Here is a 22,604-nt window from a genome sequence, read left to right as displayed (position 1 = left end):
CAAGTCTCGCTATAAATTAATATATCATAAAAAAATACAACACAAACTGTCTCAAGAACATCTTTAAAATGGAATTCATCAAACTCTGGAATGTAGATGGTGCATTGGTAAGACCAAATGGCATCACCAAAAATTCATAATGACCCTCATGAATTTGAAATGCTATCTTGCAAATATCTTCCTCCTTAATCCAAAATTGGTGATAACCCAATCTAATATCTAACTTGGTAAAATTCATAGCTCCATTTAATTCATCTAGAAGATCATCAATGATTGGAATAGGAAACTTATCTTTAATGATGTACTTGTTGAGAACTCTATAATCTAGATACATGCACCAAGTTTCATCCTTTTTATACACCATCACAACAGGTGTAGAATAAGCACTTTGGCTATGCTTGATAATTCCTACCTCTAGCATTTCCTCAACATTTTTTTCTATCTCACTTTTTTCTATGTGTGGGTACTATTGGGCATTCATTTTACACGAGGTCAACGATAGGAATCCATTGCGTAATTCCTCTCTTAAAAAGAAAATATTTTTAAGGATTTGCTCCAAGGTTGAGTATTTGTCTTGTGACGTACTAGAATCTGCTCAGTAGAAGATAAATGTGAGTGTTCACAAAGAGGGCTTTGCTGGTTCTAAAAACTCTTTTATCTCAAAATTGAAGTAAATATCACACCAAAAAGAATAATATTTTTGTATTTCTATTTTTTTCTATGCATGCAACTACTAATGCAACTAAAATGCGTTCCTATTCTAACAAGGGGTTAGCAAGGCAAATAACAAAATTGAAAGAAAAATAACGTGAAATAAAATGACTTGAAATTGAAATTCCTAAATGCACATCAGCTATAGAACACAACACACTATGAGTTAAACCTTTGAATAAATCGATAGGAAACCAATGAAAATAGGAGCTGCGCTTCCTAGAATCCACTGATGCAATCGTCAGTGAGAATCTTTAACAAATCAAATGATGTTTCACTCTTCATCAAATTACAAGGCCATGAAAAGTGTGCTCATGCGAGACAAAAAGCTATGTAGACACAATCGGATGATCTCTTCTCAAGCTCGTTATGTTAGCAAAATTCATATATCGATAGCAAACACTAGAACTAAAAGATCGCACAACCAAAAACAACACAATAAACCTTTGGCTCAATTACAATCTCATGAATAAAATCCACAAAACAATGACACATTTAGGAAAGAATAACTACACTCTGAATACTAGCACCAAAAGCATAATTTTATTGCATAATAACGACAGCCTTTCTTACATTTTACAATGGGGTATTTATAAGAAATCGTCTCCTCAATTTGTGTTGAGAGTGAGAGATAACTTGATGCAATAAAATGCTTTTAAAACATTTAAAAAAACTAAATATATAAAAACTGACAATCTAACTGGTGCTTAGAGGGACTTCATCCATATTTTATTCATTAATTGGATGCATGAGCCTTTTACATGTCAAAAATGAAGAAAGCATGAGAGAGAAAGTAGTAGGAGGTCATCAGTCAAGGTGGAAGTGCATGGGGGTTTCAAAAATGGAAATTGGCCCTTCACTTGATGTGTGTTGGAGTTAACTTGCCATTAGAAAGTGCTTCCGATGCATGGAAAGTGCAATTTTTGAAACTGGCAGTCAACTGTCGGTGCACCTTTGAATTGTGGAGCTGTGGACCTCAACTAGGTCAAAATCTCAAAATTTTACTAAGTGTCAAAATTGAAATTCTAGCATCTAGGTTGTGTTCATCTTTATCCTAAAGCTATGTTTGGATGTTTGCCCTTGAATTTCTCTATCATCTCAGTAATCTTAGAAGAATCTAGAAGATCTAAAGCCTCATACTTGTCCTTGACCTTCTGTCTGTAGTTGTCCACCTCAATTTGAGTCTATGCAAAATCTCCAAGTTTGGTGTCCAACTCTAACAGTGCTTCCTCTATCCTAAAGGCTTGTCTGATCTCTTTATCACTAGATGCTTCCTCCAAAGTCTTCGTAAAATTTTCCAAGACTACCTCAACTAGCTATAGCTTCTCTCATTCTTCATCTTCAAAAATGTCCAAGCATGCATCATTGTACAACTTTTTTGCTTCCAAAATTCACTCTCGGGCTTGGTCCTTAAGCCTATGTATCTCATCATGCAATATTTCCATCACTTTATTTCCATATGCAATATTTTCTATCCAATCATCTATCATATCTAACTCCTCTCCAGTATATAAATCAAACAGAATGTGGTACCTTTTCCCTTTTATGGCTTGTAGAGTTTGTAAATCCTTTCTCCATGATACTAAAGTCCTACCTCAAAATTGCCATGATCTTATCAACATTTTCTTGTGTAGCATGCAACAACTTCAAACTTCTTGTGATTATAGTGACACACTTATCCTCAAGGCTCTCTCACCAATCTTGACAAGCTCTCAAAAATGGACTGATTTGTACACCTTCCCCTTCTCTAAGAATGGTATTCAAAGTCTCCTCAGGGTGTTCAAAATCAAGAGGACTAATAACTTCACCTAGATATCCCTTTAGGATCTCAACTTTCCTTCGAAGTGTTCTGATTTCAATCTCATCTTGTTCCATATGGCTGAGAACCTCCTTGAATCCCATAGTCATCATTTGTTAGGATGTATCCTCTGTAGGATTTCCTAACATAATATCTTCCACTTCATAGTCCTCAAGACTAACAACTTATGCATCTGTACCTTCCAAAGGGTGAGCCACTTGTGCAAATAAGTCTTGGTTTCATGTAGTAGTGATGAACACAAATGGAATTGCATCATGTAATGGAGACTCAGGCTTGTTCGAAATCTCTACAATGTCACAAATATCATCCTCTGAAGCATGGAATTGATGCTTGGCACTTCTCATTATTTCTTTCTGAAACCATCTTGGGATATGTCTTTCTGTAGCCTTGGCTCTAGATGATGAAGGGATGTGTTCAACTACCTCCTTCCCTCTATCACTCTTTCTTGGAGTCTCCTATTGTGAGGACTCTTCTTCTGTAGTCTCAATTTTTGTAGATCTTGTAGTTTGATCCTCAACTTCCTGAGAATGTTGTTGTATAGATTCTACTCTCTCTGCCTCTTTTGATGGCTCATCAGTAACCCTTGGTTCTGGTTACCTTTGTAATGATGGTTCCTTTTGAACATGTTCTTCTTTTGAACTCAAAGGTGGAGGTGTTATTGAACCCTTATCTACCATCATGACCTGAGGTGGAGATGGAGGAGTGAGATGAGGACCTTGTGTCTCGAGGGGCATCTACATCCAATCATGTTGTTGAAGTTCACCTATAGGGGTATCTTTGATCTTATCTCTGACTAACTTCATACCCACAAGTATGAAATCAAAATCTGGCATGGAGAGAACATCATTACCTTGCTCCCTTTTCTCATTCACCCATTGTTGTACTTCATCTTTCAAAGAAGAGAGTTCTACCATTTTTGCTTGGGTGGGTGGTGGGATATTAGTGGCATTCTTCCTTCTTTCCAATTCTATGGATTTTTCCAACTGAGTTCTCCTTTGTAGAGGCACTTGCTCCCCCTCCTCATCTGATTCTGTCTCCCCCTCATCTGATTCTTCCTCTAGAATGGTCTCAAGAATAGATGGATTAGGCACTAATATTTTACGAACTCTTTGCCTCTTGTTCATTCTAACCTTGATCCTCTTTTGTTTCTATGAAACCATAGGAGAAGTGGGCTCTTAATGTACCAGAGGAATGGATGTCTCTAGAATTTCTCCCTCTTCTTGTTGACTTGACAAAATAGGAGGCAATGGAAATTCAACCTGGATATGAGAAGCTCCACCATCCTGGGGCTCTTGGGGACTTGATTCCTATTGCTGGGAAGGGGCCCGTTCTTCAACATGCTCTGCCTAAAACCTTTGAGGAGAGGCTCTCTTCCTCTTTACCTTCCTCTCTAAAGGGTGGTAGTTTCCCACTAGATTATCAAGTTGGTAGATTGTTTTAGGCCTAATAGGAGACTGGAGCGCAAAGATAGGAACTGTGACTTTCCTTCCCTTACCCCTTTTTGGGTGAGCATGTGCATGGAAGATCACTGTATCCAAAATTTGATCAAGTGGAAAGGGTTTCTTGATCCAACTCTTTGTCATTCAAATGACATGTCTCGCTCAATGATTAATATCATCTCCTTCCTCTCTATCAACTTCTACATTCAAAATGGGTCTCTCACCAACTTTATCTGTATTGAATAGAGGGTCCAATAGTTCTTTTGAGTCCTGTAGCCTTAACTCATTAGGGATGGTCAAATGGAGAGCCTTCTCTGCTAGATACAAAGTCATCCTACAATAGTCTCTGATGTGGACATCATAGTCATTTGTGGCGTTCATCTAATGATCTTCAATGGCATCCTCATGATAGAACTCATTTCCTGCCAGGTTTTCCACTTTACTAACATTATTGAAGAATGGCCAAGGAGAGTTATAGTCTTCAAGAGGATAATTCTCCCATTACCACTTGAAAGTTGGGATATCCTACTTTCTCTTTACCTGATATGCTCCTATTACAAAAGGCCAATCCCAACAAGGCCTCCATTGTCTTTTGATCCTCTCATAAGCTGACTCAATCTGTCAGGATATTTCGATCAAGACCAACTTGTCACTTGGGTACCTTGGGAGTTTCTTTCGATTGATGGATGCACCACCTACCCAAATGTATGTGAATGTTTGAAACTATATGAAATATGCACCGAGAGCTATGATCTGCGCCTTGGCTTCATCAGACAATCTCTTTCCATAATCCCCTTTAATGAATTGAATGATGGCAAAGATGAAGGCATCATTTACAATTCTATACTCCTTTCTCTATAGTGAGAGCTTCTTCTTCACCAGCTAAGGATAAACTATATATGGCCATGCATTAAGGTCCTGTATACTACCCCTTTTGTACAACCCAGGATAGTTGGTTGCCCTTGCTACAAGTAGATACACCACATAAGAAGTCATGTAGAACTTCTTCTTGTCCTTTACTGTTTGCAACTGATCACACAAGTTCTCGCTAAGTGTGGTTGCCCAATCCAATGGCATCTTTGTGTGTCTAATGGTCTCAATGAAGTTGACCATGAACGGAGCGAGATGACCTGCTGCAGGCAAACCCATGACTCTGCTCAGGAGAATGATTGAATATTTGATGTCATCCTTCATGTATCCTCAAGTCATATCCACTTTGTTGATTGTCTTTCCCTGAGGTGGCATCTCAATAAAGTATAAGGAGTGTATGATGCCGATGGCCTCCTGGTGGTAATCTTTATACCATCTTTCAGATGTTTCATACGAGAGTCTGATGAACTGATCGGCTCTAGGTAGATGGAAAACTCTCTCGATGTTATTAGGTCACATATCTAAGACCACTTCTCCAGTAGCACTCTTTACTACCCTTTCATCAGAACAAAATGTTGGGATAAGGTCATGATCAACTCAGCTGACTGTACAGTCCCTAGATGTGATGTTGCATTCACTAATCCAAAATGAATTAATGTAGACCTCAAGGTTGACCTTTTTGTCAGACTATAGAAAACTCTCAGGAATTCTCCCAAGTCTGTGTGCTCGAGGTTCGTGTCTTTAATCTCAGCGTACTCATTGTGTAACTATGAATTTGGAGTCACATCCTAAAATTTGTAAACAACTAGTTTCATTGTTGATCTAGATGTAGATGCCATCTGATTGTATTACTTGTGCATCAAAAAAAAGAAAACACGATCATTCACCAGGTAGTGAAAACATGAGCATGGAAAAAAAATGTCTCCTTTCAAGACTTATTCATTTTATTTAAAACAAAAATTTCTTCTTCTCTTTTTATATTTTTTGAATTTTATAATTTATTTTTTTATTTTATTTTTTATTTTTTGCAAGAATGTTAAAAAAATGAACTTGATAGCCTGTGCACGTGCGTCGTGGTGGTACGTGACAATGGTTGCATTGCCTACGTGTGTGGCATGGGTGATGTGCCTAGTACAAGGTGGCGCTGGTCGTGCTACCTGCACATGAGCATGGATAGCACGCCCAGCGCATGGTGGCACTAGTCGTGCTACCCATGCACACGATGTAGATGACGTGCCCAGCGCACGACTGCGCTAGTCACGCCATGTGCACACTCGATGGTGCTAGTCATGTTGCTTGCATGCACAGTGGGGGCAGCGCAGACAACACGCGTAGCATGAGGGCACTGGTCGCGCCTCCCTCACATGTGGTTTGGATGACGTGCCCATCGGCATGGTGCGGGAAAAACCAAAAAGTGGGGGAGGGGGGGGGGGTTTGGCTTACCTTCCCCACTTGCCCTTTCTCCTCTGCTCCTTGCAAAAATGATAATAAACAAAGGGGGAAGGAAGGGTTTTAAAACTTCATCCCCCCACCCCCTCCATGTGCAAACATAAGTGTAGCACCTTGATGCGTGCACGCACAGGGTTTAAGGGGAGGTTTTAAAGCTTCCTCCCCCCCCCCCCATGTGCAAACATAAGTTGACACCTCGATGCATGCGCGTGGGGGGTAAGTGGAGTTTTTTTTTTTTGGTTAGGATTTTTTTATTTTTTATTTTTAATTTTATTTATTTATTTTTATTTTTACTTTTGACGCAACTTTCAAACAAATTTTCTTCTCCCAACTCTTGAATTGTGAGTCCGAGAGTCAAAAAAAGTAGGGGGTCCCCATTCCTAGTCAGGAATGGAGCGTGCATTGTGAATACCATAGCAGGTACCTATAAGGCTTGATATTTGATGATTGGCTCCCTGAAACAAGTTGTATGGCATGGTCATGATCCTTCTAAGGAGGAATTCTTTTAGGCATATCTCCAAGAATCACTAAGTGATGATAAATTATTGCTTGTAAAAATGGATGAGTAAGAGCATTAGATTGAGAGACGTCTAATGACCATAGTTGGGCCACAAATCCATCTTCACCTTTCTTAAGAAAATTTTGCATTTGATGAGAGCTTACCATCTGTAGGGATTTTTCCTTCAATCCCCTTAGCTTCACTACCTTTCCTTTTTATTGAAATCACATGAATAGTTCTTTTAATTTCATCTCAATTGTTCCCAATTTAGTAAGCCATTATACTCCCAAAACAATATCTGTTGCACCCATGGATATGACATACATTAAGGTATCAAGTTGATAATCTACCATGGATAATTTGATGCTATGCCACTTCCTTAAACAACTAACTATGCCCCAATATGTAATCAAAACCTAAAACTCTGGGGCTAGATATATAAAACAATTTAGAAGAGTTGCCAACTTTTTGTTGATGAAATTATGAGTACTACCTAAATCGATCAACACTGTTACTTTCTACTTCTTTAAGAAACCCATTAACTAGAGAGTTTTTGGTGCATTGAAACCTAAAATTTCATGACAAGAAATGATTGGTTGAGAATCATGTGATTCCTCACTTGACTCCCTATCCTCCTCTGACATGGGGTAATCCTCTTCTGCCTCAATTAGACCTTCAATATAGAACAATTTCTTTTCACTACATTTATGTCCTCGACTATATTTTCTATCACAATTGAAACACAACATTTTTTCTCTTTTCTAAAAAATTTGTTGTACATTCAACCTAGTAGGTTGAGGAAGAGAAGGTATTGAATATACTTTTTCTCTTGTCACATTAGCCCTTTGCTTTCTAGGAACCAAGAACTTCTCCTCTACCCTATGTGCCAATATAAAAGACTCATTTACTGAGCAAGGACAAAACATGCATACCTCATGTTGAATGTGATCCTTTAGACCACCCAAGAATAAATCATTCAAGTTATTTTTTGTAATTGTATCCACTCTTAAGGATAGATTTTGAAATTTTTAAATATAATCCTTAACTAATCCTGTTTGTTGAAGCTTAGCAAGTTGCCTAAAGAAGTTTTCTATCACACTATTTCTATATTGTGCTTGGAGTTCTTCTGTAAAAATTGACCATGATACAGTGAGACCATTTTTCCTCCTATTAGTACAAATTCATGATACCAAATGAATTGATTTGTTTCTAGATATAAGGAATCCATCGTGACCTTTTATCCATATGGGATTGATGTACTTCAAAAAATTTCTCCATTGATTTGTCCATGTTAGAGGATCCTTGCCATCAAATTTGTGCATATCCAACTTTGGAAAAAAATTCATAGATACTATAGGATTAATAAAATTTTTGTCATTATTAGTCGACTTGAAGGTTTCACCTTGATTGCTTGAGAGGTCCTTCCTTGTTTCATTCATATAGGTGCTTAACATGCTGCATATATCTGATATATCTCCTTGTAGGTGACACATGTCCCTCTTAACCTCTTCCTTTAACTTGCTAAGTTCTTCATTGGGATTACTATCCTCTATTTCTTCCCAATCTTGATCAGAGGATTTCCTTGGTGTGGTAGCATTCTTTTTTCCTCTTTTTGAAGGCCTCGTCATGATGGAAACTAATATTTTTGAAATAAATCACATAAATGGAATGTATCTTGCTTCTTCTTATTTTATTTTCATTTCTCCAAGCTTTAAAATTTAGGCTTCTCTATTGTGTATTCAAAAACCCAATACAAGTTATACTCCAATTCGGTAGGATGTAAGAGATATGAAGATCTCAATAAATTGTGTAGAAATAGTAATTCTACTATAATTTTCTCAAATCTTCTCTAATTCCTATAAATTTTGGACTATAGCTTCTTTAATATGGTCTTCAAAAACCCTTTAAAAATCTTTAAAAATTCACTATGAAAGTTATGGTCTTCCCAAAATTGCCCCAATGTTGAGAAAAAAATCTTTCCTCTATGGTGCCAAGATCATGCTCTGATACCACCTGTAATGAAATAACTTGTAAAATAGAAGAAATAATATGAAATATTATATAAATACTTGATAATAATTGAGAATAATAAGCCACTTCAAGGGGGAAACCTCCAAATATCTCCAATGAGAACACACTTCACAATATGATGTTGAAATAAGACTCACAACCTCCTACATATACCTAATAATGCTTAGGTTGAATAGACACAACCCTACATAACACCTAGGCTGACCTACCTACCTAAATAATAATATAATAATGATAACATGACTTAATTAAGGATTAAGATAGCCACAAGTTGACTATTCATAATTGTATATACACCAATATTAAGGGTGTAGCATCAAATCAAAGATTCTTGAGAAGGGTTGAGTTCTCGTAGAGATTTACTATTGTGTTGAAATATAGGAGTGGGAAATCAAATAAGGTAGCTTATGCATTGAGTAGAATACAAAATTTACTAGCAGAGATGAGAATATAAGTTCTTGGGTTGATGAATTGAAGGCATTATATGAGACAAATCTCAATTTTGAAGAAGCATGGGAGGCTTGTAAGGAACTAGTTATAGTTGACTGAAGTAAGCGGTTGGATTCATTTATTCATGATTATATATTTTTCAAGGGAGTTTTTTTATCCATACCTAGAAGGCCAATGAAGGATAATTTTATTAATAAAAAATATTGCAAAGGAATTGCACAATACTCTACTATTGACACAAGACACTTTGATATTGACAAGATAATGAGTTTAGTAAGTGAGAGGTGTAATTGGCCAAAAATTTATAAGAATGTCAATATTTTAAAAAAATTTGTAGAGTTTCTTAAGTTGGTAAGGGTAGTAGTCAAAATATGGAGTTGTATACACATTTTCATGCACCAAGTAGATATTGGGAGGATATTAGTTTGGATTTTGTTTTGGGATTTCCTAAGAAACAATAAGCTAATGAGTTTATATTTATGGGAGCAAATAGATTTTCTATGATGTCACATTTCATTCCTTGTAAGAAGAAATCATATGCACAACAGGTAGCTGACTTATTCTTTAAGGAGACTGTAAGGTTTCGTGGATTAGGAGTATAATTTTGAATTGAGATAACACATCCATATGATATTTCTAGAAGAAACTAATATTGATTTTAAGTTTAGTTCTATTTTTCATCCACAAAGTGATTGATACATAGAGGTTGTGAACAAGAGTTTAGGGAATTTATTGAGGATTTTGGTTGGAGAAAAACTTGGTAATTGGGATTCAATTTTAGCACAAGAAGATTTGTGTGTAAAAAAATTAGTGCATAGGAGCACAAGAAAAAAACATCAATTGAAGTAGTTACTTATATGAATCTAGAGGGAGTTTCAAAATTAAGGGATGTTGGTCAGGAGGATAAAAAGAGTGTTAAAGAAGTGGAATTTGTAGACCTTATGAAATCATTACATGAGGAGTTTCAGCATAATTTAGAGGTGTAATGGTAAAAATGGGATACACCATTTCAAATGTAGGAGGAATACCAAGAGTCCTCTACAAGGGAGATCCAATTAGTACAAAAGGGAGTACTAATGTGTGATCTTCTCAATGTGGAAGTCTCTTGTATTTTTTTCCTCATTTCCTTGAGATATGGAATCATAATGTAATGAAAGTAAGTATTATGAAATGAAAAAGAGGAGAATATACTCACCTTGAGGGCTAGTAGATGATGTCACTTCAATTTTGAAAACTGACTATCAAACCATAACTAAAATTGAAACCAAATGAGATATATAACCTACAAGTTAGAATCTACAAAGCCAAAAAATATGGAAGTGTTAGGTCAAGGTCAACTTATGGGGTCTAAGCTAACTTAATGTCCAAGTTGACTTTGACCTCAACTTGGGCACAAATCTAGAATTGGGTTATGAGAAAATGGGTGTTTGTGAGCCTTTGGAAAAATATAAACTAGAGGATCAATGTTGACCTAAGGTCTAGATAAACTTGGGTTGAGGTCAAAGTTGACCTCAACCATGTTTGCACAAAAATTCCAAATCTAAAAAGTAAACTTGCACCTGTACACTTGCACCTATACACAAGAAAGGGGGGAATTTTTTGGTGGGGATGAGATTTCCTTTGTTAAGCCTTATTTAAGGAATCAACCTTAAATTGAAACACATATAAATGAAATAAGACTAAAATGTAGTACAAGTAGATATAACAATGTAGAATATCACAACAATTTTATTGAAATTATGTTTAATTTGTGATCAATTATGTTAATGCAATATCTTTGATGCAACATAAAAAATGAAATCAAATTATGTAATAAAATATCTTAATATGTGTGGATGCTTTCAAATTTTTCTCAAAAATGAATGCATGAATGTTAAGAATATCTCCAATGAAGAAAGAATCTTGATCTAGAGGAAGAAATGCACGATGGAAATATAGATCTTGAATGCTTAAAGGATGGGAAATTGATCCTTGATTGCTTTCTTAAAAAATCCTTGAATAAACCTGCATGATTTCTTTGGTGTGGAATACTTGTGTGAATAATATATTATCAAGTGATAAAACCTCTTTTTATACCAATTTCGAGATCAAAATAGTAAGGGATGACTACACAAGGTGGAAAAATAACAATCTTTTACATAAGGCCCAATAACCAATCAACCTCTTAGGGTTGAGGTCAACCTTGACCTCAACCCAAAGATGCTAAATTCTAGGCAAAGTTTAGAAATCCAAGAAATATTATGGGATCAAGGGAAATTTGAGGAGATTTTGTAGAAAAAAGAAAAAAATAGTAAAAAATGCATTGAAAATATGATTTCCATGATTGGAAGAATAAATGGGAAGCCATGCATAAAAATTGATGCCAAGTTAGATGTTTAGCAATATTAGAGGAAGAAAAAGGACCTTGATTTAAGTTCCTAAATTCAATAAAGAGGTCCTAATATACCAACCTACACCAAAGAGGGATAAAAGGTCTTACAAAATGAGTTTACAGTTTTTAAGATGGTACAAGAGGATATGAATTAGAAGTATAAAAAGAAGGATGATAGAACTAGGAAATATAAGTGTTTATTAATAGAAGATGAAATTATAATCCATTTGAAGGAAGAAATATTTCCATTTGGGATATTAAAAAAATTGGTAATGAGAAAGTGTTGACCTTGTAGGATCTTGAGGAATTTTGGTTCAAGAAATGCTTATGAACTAGAATCACTTGAGGATATAGATACTTCACCTATATTCAACATTGTAGATTTGTAGGAGTATCATGTGACTAATTTGATTTTACAGTAAAGTCTAGGTGTTAAGTAGCAATATCCTAAGAAATAATTGGAATGAATAGAGAGGATCTTGGACAATAGAGTTGGAAGGAGAAAAAGGGATAAGGAATATAAAGAATATTTAGTCAAATGGAAGGACATACTAGTTGAGTATTCTTCATAGATTTTTCAAGTTGAGTTGGATCATTTTCATTCTTCTCAAGCATCAAAGTGGGAGACTTAATTTCCTAATAGCCTCTAGTGTCTAATGCAAGAGCATCTAGGTTTGGATCAATCTTGCATCAATGAAAAATATTTCTATTTCTAGTTGGTCAATTTCTACAATGTGAAAGATTATTCAATTATTCAACATATCTTTGAGTTGGCACCTATGATGATCAAATTATATTTAGGATCTATTTGTAATCATGTCTTGATGATTGTATCTTATTTTTTTCTAATGATCATGGAATTCATAATTATGATGGAAAACTATATCTTATGGTGATCAATGGCACATATATCTATATTATTCAGATCATGCGAAGAACTAAATATTAGAGCACAAGTTTTTAAATTATTTATGTAATGAGTTCCATATAATTTGGGACTGGATCTATTTCTACTAATATGTTTTATATTTTTAGGGAATGTAACTAACATAAAGATTGAACTGCTTGTCGTGAGGTCTATATATACATTATAATGGACATAGAGTAACTTAGAAAGCTAACAACTAGGGTTGAAAGATCAATTTGAATGTCAATCTCTGAATTTTCCTAAGGAATCAAACATGTTTTTCCTTTCTCATAGGAAGATGTTTTCAACTAAATGTAATTTGATTTTCTATTGAATAAAAGTGGATCTAGCATCATTCTCTCAATTTATTCATTGCTTTTGTTTTGTTTACTCTTGTTGCACACTTGGATAGATCTCTTTGTAGTCCTTCCATCTAAGACTACACCATCTTTGATGGGTCAAACCTAGACATTGGTTCTTCAAGAAAACTAACTCTCATTCTCATGATTTGTTTTTAATAGAACTATTTCCAAGTAGTGGGTTAAATAATTTGTGGCTACAAACATCTATTATAGAACATAAGATATTAGATTGATCATCCCAATGAATTCAATATTTTATCGTACAAAAGGTTTATCAAGTATTATAGGATTTAGAAGCATATCTTAATTTTTCCTATTTCTTATGAATAATTGACACAAATGTTTTTTAACCAATTGATGAAAATCTACAAATTAGTCCAAAATTATTTTAAATCATAAGTTTTAGTGAAGTAATGTTTCTAGATAAGCGTCCTCCAACATGATCATTGCACATCTCTTCTAGAATTTTTTTCCCTAGCTTTAGTTGATGCACATCTCTTCTAGAATTTTTTCCCCTAGCTTTAGTTGATGCAATGGAGGTAAACCCCATAAAATTTCTTTTTAGAAAATACAACTTTAATCAAGGTGTATCCCACTCCTTGCAATTTCTAATATCTTCTCTTTAAAAAAAAAAGTGAGGTGGATACCTACTTGTTTTCATTAAATTTATTTGATCAAATATCCAACCTTATATTTAAAGTTTATTAACTATAACCTATTCTTCAAGCCCCACATTCTCATTCACTAGATATTCATAGACTCGTCTACCATGAATAATTATTAGATCTTACCTCCATGTCATACTTTATGATCTTAGTATTTAATTGTCTCTTTTATATGTACCTTCTTCTTCCTTTATATGTTAATGCTAGATGGTACGAGGAGGGGGGGGGGGGGGGGGGTGTGGGGGGTGAATCAGTGAAACCAAATATCTATAAACATTCACCAATTACTTTCACAATAACCAATATGTAATGAAAACAACAATATTGATGTAACATAAATCAAACATACACACATGCACCAAGATAACACCAATATTGTATACATGAAAACCCTTGTTTAGAGGGAAAAACCATGGTGGGAATTAGTACCCAAAAATCTCACTATTATAGTACTAAGTTTTCCCTATCAGGAGAAATTACATACACTGATTAAGGGAATACTTGATTAAGAGCTATTACAATGACCTTTTAGGATCTACCTCTACACTAAGAAAGTTCACTTCTCTAAACCATTATATCCAAGGTATTCCATAGATTGGAAAGCTTGAATAGAAACTTAAATCTCCCTATTCATGGAGTGCAAAGGTGTGTGCATAAGCATAGAAAGATCTCTCTGATGAGCCTTAGAGATGTAGCCCTTGCTAGTAACCATGAAATGGTAGATTCTTTAGACAAGATCAAGAGTACTAGTGCCAAAGAACTCTTGATTATGCAATGCAAGAATGAAACTATGCTAGAATGAGATGCACAATGCAACTATGCTAACAATATGATAGTATTACCAAGCCATGCTAATTAAGCTAGGTGACCTATACTATTGCAAAAGTAAAACTAAGCTATTTAAAATGAACTATGCTAATATGAATATGCAAATAATGAGACAAGAAGATGGAAATTCTCCACAAATACTCCAAGAAAACTTGTAAATAAACCTGCAACATAAAAATAGCTCAAAATCAGGATCCTTAGATGAGGAGAGCTCTCTCTTTTAAGGATGTATGGATGGTTGAGATTAAGATTAAGAGATGAACGATCAAGGGTGGGGGTTTACTTTTGACATGATCCATGTACACATTTGTCTCCTTCAATAGAAATGAGTTGACTTTTCATGTGAGACAAAGCCTTTTCTTTTAATTTGTAAATAGGAAAAATAATTTATGTGTTCACATTAGAGTGGGTTAGAAGAATGGGGTCTTTTATTTAATTAAAAGGGGACATGTTCTTTTAATAAAATACGGACTTAAGATATTATAGTCAAACTATAGATTAAAATCAAATAAATTGATTGTTAGTAATTTGGCCTATGCAAATGATTAAAATAATTTAGCCAAAATGTTAAGAAGGGGGCAAATAGTCTAGATGCCCACTTTTAGGTTATTACATTACCTCTCTTTGACTAATGTGTGATTGATCTGGGAACACATTATGTGAAAGAATAAAGAAGCCAAGTAGGCAGAAACTGATATAGAGATATGATTCTGAAGATGAAATGTAGAGCTAGACAGCAAGTCATGAATGTGCAGTTTGGTAGTGATAGTAATAAAAACTGAGAGACAGAGAGAGAGAGAGAGAGAGAGAGAGAGAGAGAGAGAGAGAGAGAGAGAGAGAGAGAGAGAGAGAGAGAATATCAAAGATCAAATCGATCAAGAGCAAATGGAAAGGTCAAGCTCTTGAGAAATAGATAGTTGTAGCAAATAAGAAATGATAGAATATTCTTGCCCCCTCAAGATCGATATCAAAATGAGGTAAAGGGGATGAAAAAATGAGCAAGGTATGATCAAATTAGGATACTTAAACATCCATGCTGATAGATATGTGATTAAAACCAAAGAGTGACCATAAGGAAGTGATAGAATGCCCTACTCTGACTAGAATTGACCAAGAAAGATGAAGTATTAAAATTAGTTCAAATAAAGTAGAAAGATCAAATGAGGTGAATTGGAATAGGTAAAAAGTGTAGGAGTGATGAAGACATGAAGAAATGAAGATGCCCCAATGAAGATTCAAAGATTAGACCTCAAAAGGTCAACTAACTACATAGAAGAAGACATAATTTTACAATGCAATTTTTACTAGTAAGATGAACTCAAATTTCAATTTTGATCTCAAAAATGGATCGAGGATGTCGAAATTAGTGAAGGATGCAATTTTCGCAGACTTATGAGGAGTTTGAAAAATGGGTGAAAATTGAGTCAAAGGACTATAGAAGGGGCCCAAGGGTCATTTTCAACTCATTTTGTCTTATTGAATTTGAGATATTTTGAGTGGTTTGAGAGCGATGTCTTTGGTAGGCATTTTGACCCACCGACATTGTTTTTAGCACAACTAGTTGTAAACCTACCACTAGAGTATGAGGCCTTGGTAAGTTTTCAAAAATTTCAATCATTTAGGTCATTTAATGTTCTTTTTAATACGTTTTTATACTTTTTGTGCAAAATAATTTGGATGGTCACAATGTATGGCATGCCCAATATGAAATTTATCACATGGGAGGAACCCAATAGTCACACAACACAAAAGTGTTCACACCTAATATAAGAAGTATAGTACAATACTATGTCAGCAAAAAGTATCTCAAATATATTAAAGAAGTATCGCATAACTTGTTTTTTAAAATCATTTTTCATGATTTGAGGCACATTTTGAGCATGTGATTGTTTTTTTATTTTGTATTTATTTTTTTAGAGCTTTTTGTGATCTATTACAGTTGGTACTAGTGCTCTTTTGTTTTTCATTTTGGTTATGCAGATAGTTTTTATGGCATTACTGATAAGAGCCCCCAAGGCGGCAATGTTACATGTTGTTCATTGCCTATATGATGATGAGATGGTAGTAATAAAGAGTATGGGTTTTGGTTTATTGTTGCAGATGCCCTATATCTAGGAAAACCATGGGCTACTAAAAGTGTTGGCTAAGAGGTGGCATAGTGAGTATAACACCTTCCATTTTCCCACTGTTGAGGCCACAATCACCCTTGAGGATGTGTATCACATACTATGTGTACCATGATATGGTGATCCAATTATGATAGATATGTCTTGAGATTTTTTCTTTTAGGTTCGTAATTTCCATATGAGGTGTACTAATATGAGCTTTTGTATGCCAAAGGTTTACTATGATCAGACCCCAATAGGGTGGAGATTAGTGGTACAATAAATTTTTGAGGATGTCACCATCCTAGATCACCATCTCAATTGGGAGAGGTTGATAGATAAGTATGGGGATCAATATCCCTTATCCTTGTTCACTTGTTTCCTAAGTCATTGTACATACATGAGCTAGAAGGGCTTCCCTTTAGGTTGGGGTTGATTCATAGCAGATTTGATTGGGCAACCTCAAAGGATGGCATGAGGACCCATAATTCTTATAGACATGTATCAGGAGTTGTACAAAATTACATATTAAGAAGGGTGGACACGGGCCTGCGGTGCAATTTAGGCTCAGATTTGGGCATGGGAGCACATAGCAGTGGTGCGGCTCTAAGTGTAGCCATCCGAGTAGAGTCATCCATTCATCTATAGGTATACAGGGTTCATCCCTCAAACATACATTGAGGATGACACATATTATAGGAGGCTCTTTGATGAGCTAACATCATTTGTGTGGAGGTCGTATTGACAATATGTGAGATGGGTCGATGCATGGGAGTTAGAGTAAATCTGCACAATAGACCACTCGGCAGGAGATGCTCTGATATTGTAGAGTGCTTTGTGATCAATAGGGTCTAGAGGCATTTTGGGAAGAGGAAGGTGATATCGATTGAGACCACTGCATATTCCTATTTCAAGGGAGAGGAGGATCAGGGATGATTTTTAATGTTGGATTATTAGACAAAGTTGAGAGATACAATGACCTTGTAGTAGGAGCCTTGGGACTATCATCTAGATCTAGCAAACATAGGGGTTGATCAGACCTATTTATATGAGATGTAGAGGCATCCATTTCCTCAATTTATATGACCATATGCACTACTTAAGGCAGCGAGACAAGGTAGTGATAGCGGGGATGGCCGATGAGGCAGAGGTAGAGGGGTGTGACAGATGGAGGTGGGGAGCAACTCCCAAGGGGCTGCAAGGAGCCAGACTACAATAGAGGATGAGAACTAGGACCCTAAGGAGGTAGAGTAGCCACTTAGTTATAGGAGGGTGGAGAGGGAAAAGCCCCAGTAGGAGAAGCCTATATGAGTAGATGGAGAGGATGCCAAATATGCTTATATTCGAGCACCAAATGTGGAGATACAAGAAGTGTGAGTCACTATCATTATGTGAGACTAGTAACTCATTAATGAGCGTACACATAGTGAGGAGCTTCATAGGGAGAGGGATGCAATGAGGTAAGAGGTAGAGAATCATGAGGTGTGGGAACCATATTATTATGCCACATATAGGGGTGTGGTACCTCCAGCGTAGGAAGTACCTGACTACTCAAAGTGGGAAAGGATATCAGAGGGTGTAGTACAACTGCTAGATATGAGGGTAAGAGTTAGTATTAGGTCTAGGGCTAGGTCTAGGTAGATGTTCTTTTGACACTTTTTGATGTATATATGCATTTTCAGATATTTATCCATATTTTGGATATCACGTGTACATGTATTCTTTTTCATTTATATATTTATGAGATACTAGATTTGATTGATATTCATTCTATATTTGTCTCATTTTATGCTCATGTGATGGTTTTATATGGATGTTTTAGCACTTTTGTTTGTATTCCCATGTGATGTTACTCATGTATGCTCATGCTCATGTTTATATATGCTCAATTTTGTGTTTGTATTTATATTTTCATGGATCTCTCTCATAGATGTTTTAGCTCTCATGTTTTGTGATGTAGACTCATATTTTGAAAATGTGATGCTTGGATAGATTAGAGTTGATGGTTAGATTAACCCCTTGTAACTATAGGTATAGAAGAAGCAAGAAAGTAGATGTGAACAATAAGAGGTGAAAGACATGATCAAGGGGAAGAGTGAGAAGAGTTGAATGCAGTTATCTGATGTGTCTGTTAAAGATGAAGAGAAATCTATCTCCATATGAAAAAGGTGAGACTAAGATAGAATGATCCTATAATGAAAAATAGTTTACTTGCAAGGGACACATAACATTTAGACTCTAATTTCATCATTAAGCATTATCAGGGGCATCAAAAGATCATACAATTCTCACTAGTATAACTATGAAGATATGAATATGATCTATATCATATAGGTATATGGGAATCCAACCTAAGCATCAAAGACATGTAGTCAAAATGACTATTGTAGTTAGATTCCCTAAGTTTAGTATAGCAAGATTAATTATATATCAAGGCATAAGTGCCCGGATAATCCTTGAGTGTAGTCTTGTGAAAAAAAATAAGGATGATACATTGTAGGCCTAAAGTGTCAAGTAGGACAAGCACAAAGGCTTTCAACACCTTAGACTTAAAAAAGTATATCCACAAGCATTTAAAAAGTAAAACATACCCCATGTCCTCGATCTTCTAGCCCATGACATCCTTGAAAGACTATTAGGGATTGAACACTCAATAAAGAAATTTTCATAGACAACACACAAAGAAAATAAAGTTCAACATGTCTTAGAAAGTTTAATGTTTAAGTGGGTGTGTGTGTATGTTACATGACCATTTCTTTAGAACTCATATCTGTGAGTGAGAAATATCGTAGAATCCTAGATTGTAGGTAAGATATTTGAAATTTGTTGAAAAGCACTTGATGTCAAGGGAAAAGTGTTGAGAAATTCTATTTTAGAAAATTTTCCAGAGAAACCCTAATGCACAAGAAGACTTGAATAACCTAAGCAGTTCTGCCCCCTAGATGAGGACAAGAGTTGATTCCAAGCTAGAAAAAGTATTGTGAAATGAATGGGCATGAAGTGAGAATGATATACATAGGTGCAAGGCTCTTAAGTAGCACCGGTTTCTAGGTTTTCACCACTTCACAAATTTTTTCAAGATTTTTTGGAAATCTTTTTGCATTTTTAAATTTTTTTGGTGATACATCAAAGTGCCTATTGCTAGTTTTTTTACTAAGATGGTTATTTTTTAAGGATTTTTTTAGCATCATATATAATTTTTTTGGATTTTTTTAGGATTATATGTACAAATAGATGAGCCATGGGAGCCTTAAGCATAGAACTTTTTTAGGTGTAGGATATTAATAGGCTTAGAGACTTGTTCCCCTTTAGGAGTAGAAAGTTGATAAGCACCAGATCCAAACACTATTGTGATGATGTAAGGACTCAACCAATTAGGCTCAAATTTTCCCTTATGTTCCCTGATCTATTGATTCTTAGGGTTCTCCCAAAGGATGAGTTCACCCACTTGGAACTCACAAGGATTGACCTTTTTTATAGCTAATAGACATCCTTTTCTGGTTAGCCCTCATGTCATCAAAATTGGCCTTGTGGAGCTCATTGAGGGTTTTTAGCTCATGAATCCCCATAGCTCTATGGTCCTCATCAATGATTAATCCATGTAGAGAGACTCATAAGGAGGGAATCTCAACTTCTAGAAGTAGGACAACTTTAGAACCATAGACTAGTGAAAAAGGTGTAGCCCCTATAGGAGTGCATATAGTATTCATGTAAGCCCATAGTGCTAGATTGATTTGCATATGTGGATCCCTACCTGATTTATGGATTATTCTATGCAAGATCTTTAGCAATGTCTTATTGGAGGATTCATCTTGGTCATTTCCATTAGGATAGTATATTGACTACCAATGTTTCTTGAGATCCTTATTTTTGAACTCTCCTCCATTTTCAGTGACAATAGAGGATGGGATACCATAGAGACAAATGATGTGGTTGAGTATGAACAAGGTAACATGTTTTTATATAATAGAAGATCAGGGAACAACTTTAACCCATCTCATGAAGTACTCAGTCACTATGATGATGAACATGTATCCACTAGACAAGTTTGGATGAATTTTACCAACCAAATCAAAGGCCCATTGCTAAAAAGGCCAATATGTGATAGACGGGATAAGCTCACACCCAGGAATATGAATAAGGTTTCCATATGATTTTGCATCTCTAGATAGCATCAACTTGCATATTTGGCCAATAGAAACCCACCATAAGAAGTTTTTGATCAAATGCAAGGCCATTAGAATGTGCCCCACAAATTTTATCATGGACTTTGTCCAACACTTTTTCGAACTCTTCTATCTCTAGACACCTGAGAAGTTTTCCTTTTGGACCCTTCCCATACAAATCACTAGAGACAAGGGTATAGTGTGAGGAATTGTGAATGAGTTGGCATTTGTGATTGTGCATGAGGTTTTCAAGAAAAAATTGATCATGCAGGTAAGAGAAGATGGTGGAATAGCAAGAGGAGTCATGACTAACAACAATACAAATTACATGGTTATTTGGGGATTCATATGCACAATGTTGTAATTCTTTCCACTAGGAACTCAAAGTGAGCCTCATTTTCTTGCAATTGTAGAATAGATGCTAAAATGGCCATCGCATTTGCAACCTTATTTCATGCCCTAGGAATCTGTTGAAATTTTACAAATGTGAAATAGTTCCTTAGGGAATCAATCAATTTATTGTAAGGTACTAGCTTGTCATCTTTAGTTTGAAAGTCATTATTGATTTTATTAATGACAAGTTGAGAGTCCCCATAGATGTGCAATTATGTGATTCTCCATTCAAGAGCTAGTTTAATCCCATTGGTCAAAGCCTTATACTCAACTATCTTATTAGTGCATGGAAACAAGAGTTTGTAAGACTTTGGGATTGTATAACCATGAGGTATGACAAAGAAAATCCCTACACTAGCTCTATTTTGGGTATGTGAACCATCAAAGAATATTTTCCATGTCCTATTAGTGACATACATAATAGAGGCAATAGGAAAATCAATCTGCATTGGAGCATTGTCTTGTAATGGAAACTCAACAAGTTGATCATCTATAGCTTTTCCTTTAATGGATTTACATTCAACATACTAAATGTCAACCTTTGAAAGAATCACCATCCATTTAGCAATTCGTCCAGTAAGTGCAACTTTACTTAGTAGATATTTGAGAGGATAAATTTTTGCAATAAGATGCACATGTGAGAAAACATGTAGTGTCTAAGTTTCTGAGAAGAAAATACCACTATGAGACAAGCTTTTTCAATGTTATTATAGTTTACTTCATAAGCCACCTAAGTGTGCCTAATGTAGTATACAACACATTCATTTCCATCTTTCATCACTTTTTTCCAGTAATACTCCTAAGGATGAATCTAAAGTTGATATTTATAAAATCAAAGGTTCCCTTGGGATAGGTGGCATCAATATTAGAGGTTTAGTCAAGTATTCTTTGATTTGATCTAAGTTCTTCTAACATTCTTTATTCCAAATACACGCAGATCCTTTGTGTATGTGTTTGTTGAATAGTTGGGCTTTATTAGCTAACTGTGATATGAATCTTCTAATAGATTGAAGATGTCCTTGAAGACTTCTTAGTTGACTGATGTTCTTAGGTGGAGGCATTTCCATAATAGCTTGCACTTTTTTCTAGATCAACTTCTATGCATTTTGTAGATATGATGTAGCCTAGCAATTTTCCTGATGTGACACCAAAAGAACACTTGTTGGGGTTTAACCTAAGATGAAACTGTTCCATGTGGCCCAATATCAAACTCAAGTCATGAAGGTGGATATCTCTTTTCTTGGACTTAGCTATTGCATAATCAACATAATATTCCATATTCCTATGCATCATGTCATGGAAGATAGTAGTCATAACTCTTTGGTAACTGGTTGTTGCATTCTTTACCCCAAATGGCATGATATTACAAACAAAAGTACTCCATGCACATGTAAAATTTGTTTTCTCATTATCTCCTAGGGAAATTTTAATTTGATTATATCCATAAAATTCATCCATTAAGGATTAAATTTCATATCCCATAGTCATATCCACTATCATGTCTATGTTAGGAAGTGGAAAATCATTCATTGGGTATGT

This window comes from Cupressus sempervirens, chromosome 2 (genome assembly GCF_028749045.1).
Source record: "Cupressus sempervirens isolate cs-2001-9-10 chromosome 2, ASM2874904v1, whole genome shotgun sequence".
Taxonomy (NCBI): Eukaryota; Viridiplantae; Streptophyta; class Pinopsida; order Cupressales; family Cupressaceae; genus Cupressus; species Cupressus sempervirens.
This window is presented reverse-complemented; position numbering follows the sequence as displayed.